This window comes from Lactuca serriola, chromosome 3 (genome assembly GCF_051521515.1).
Source record: "Lactuca serriola cultivar US96UC23 chromosome 3, Lser_US96UC23_V15, whole genome shotgun sequence".
Lineage (NCBI taxonomy): Eukaryota > Viridiplantae > Streptophyta > Magnoliopsida > Asterales > Asteraceae > Lactuca > Lactuca serriola.
The window spans coordinates 49,788,554-49,790,940 of record NC_136410.1 but is presented as its reverse complement, the minus strand read 5'-3'; the positions used below and the strand labels follow the sequence as shown (position 1 = coordinate 49,790,940).

The 2,387-nt window shown below is 41.1% G+C and overlaps 1 pseudogene; it reads right to left on the bottom strand.

Moving 5' to 3' along the window:
• Positions 1-210: 210 nt before the first annotated feature.
• LOC145092227 (transcription factor TCP7 pseudogene) lies at positions 211-1,752 on the bottom strand (annotated as a pseudogene).
• Between the last annotated feature and the right edge of the window lie 635 nt (positions 1,753-2,387).

The window sequence follows — 2,387 nt, the reverse complement described above, 5'->3', positions numbered from 1 at the left end:
CTGTCAAAAATCCATCACTTATTCATTTCTAATGCCTACAAATGTGCAAAATGCCATCAACAGTTCATTTCCAAAGGCAACAAACGTGTAAAACGCCATCAGCAATCAATTGTTGAGTGTGAACAGTCTATTTGAGATCACAAACAGGATTATGTGTGAATCAAAACCATAATATGAGAAATATTAATAAGAACAATGATTAAAGAGGAGTAGACAGAGAAACATATGGTTATTTATTGGCACCACAGGCAACCCCGAAAAAATCTCACTTAAATACAGATGATGACGGATTACATTATTATTATTTTCCACACACACAGTAATCTAACAATGGGAATGGGTGATGAGTAAACCCTAAACTGCATCGGTCTCTTTGAGATCACATTGAAACAGTGCAAGCACACAGAGATAACAAGAACAAAAAAGGATGATGATCCACAAAAGCATGTTTTCCCTGTCAATTTGCCCAGAAATTGATAGAGATCATTTGATTTCACTTCTCAATAGTCTTCTTCAAGAAGCCCAGCTCTAGAATGCAATGATGTCTGTGAATCAGCTTTAATTTCTGGATATGAATCCCCGTTCAAACCCTGTAGATTTTTCTTGATTCAATTTCTCCCAAGACTTCATTCGATATGAACCAGAGATTATAGACTAGAAAAAATGGATAAACCCTAATTGAAAAAAATGCAGGGAAAGAAAGGGGGTAGAAGACCCTATAATCTAAGATGCTTGATTTCATCGAGAATTGCAGAAACCCTAAAATCACGCGGCTAAAACAACTAAAACCCTAGTCCTGAAATGCTAACAATCCTTCTTCCTCCACACACAGATTTCACAAATTACAACATGCATATATTTATATAGATATTGACAGCAAGCAATACCGATTGACAGACAATTCAGCGAGTATCGTCGTCTTTTCTACCGGAGGATTGTGGCGGAGGGCCGGATAATGACGCAAGCAAATTCAAGTGTCCTTGGGTCATCGGAAGGTAGTTCCCAACCCTAGCCGCCGACGCCTCGCCCATTGGCTGTTGATTGTGGATGAACCTTCCTTGCTGCGATGCCAGGGCAGTAGGTGATGACACCACCATCTCCTGTGGCGCCGCAGCAAAACTCCACACCTGGCCAAAATCAGGCCTGGCTGGCAGTGCCCAGAACCCTCCACCCGCGGCGGCGCTAACAACAGTAGCTGAAGACATGTTATCCTCTTTTCCTCCTCCGTCTAGACCGTCTTCTTCTGACCGGAGCCGTTTCCCGAGTATAAAAGGAGTCGGAGAGATTAAGTGCTGGTGATGCTGCGACGAAGATTTCTGGTCAAGTGCTGCTGAAAGCGACGAATTATTGGAATTCCGAACAGCAACCGAAACTGTAGAGAAGCTGGCCGGAGTCGTCCCAGTGCCGGTGGCGGCAATAATCGAGGGTTCAGCTTGACGAAGGAGCCACTCGATGGTCTGACCATCAGACTTATGGCCAAGCTCACGAGTAAGCTGGAATACCCTGGCGGCGCATATGATCGGCATGCGGATACGGCGGCCACGACCATCTACCTTGCTATGTCGATCCTTAGCCGGTGGCTTTTTCACTGCTAAAACCCCGTTTCCGGGAGGCTGCTGCCTCTGGGTATCAATAATTCCGGCGTTTGGAACGCCGTTAGCAGCCCCTTCTGATGTTGACATACTGTAAATTATTAGGAAATGGAGAAGATAAGGGTTTTAGAGGAAAAAAATGGTGAAGGGGGAGGGAAACAGAGCTCTAATCATTGAGCGGCAGGAGCTGGTGGAGACAGGAGGGCACATGGGTGGGTGGGCCATGGCTTGTGGTACTACAACTGAATACCTCACGCGCCATCTAACACTTCCCTTTCATTTGGTTGTTTCACGCGCCACTGTTTTCTTTTTTCTTTCTATCGACATGTTAAAATTGACTAAACGTTTTTTATACAATATCTGAGCTTGAAGAGAAAAAAAAAAAGATTAATGACATATAGTCAAATCAATTCAATTTCAAAGTAATCTAGATGACTCAAATTCTCATTTCAATTGTATGCTTCATCTCGTTAAGTTAATAACAATTGAATGGACTCAAAAATATCATATAGTCATAAATGTTAAAGTTGTGGTCAATGAAAATATTTATAGATCCGTAATAAATGTTAAAATTGATATTTAAAAAACAACTCAGCATCATATACATATGATATGGTATGATATTTATTCTCTTTCAAAAATATAAAGGTAAAATACAAGCATGATATAATGGATGAGGTTACATAATGGGCTGATTTCATAAAAATAAATACAATCAAAATATATTGTTATACTAATAGTTCCTGTAGTGTGTCCGTGGTGATTGTTGCAAACGTTTAAACTCTATCTAGAGTC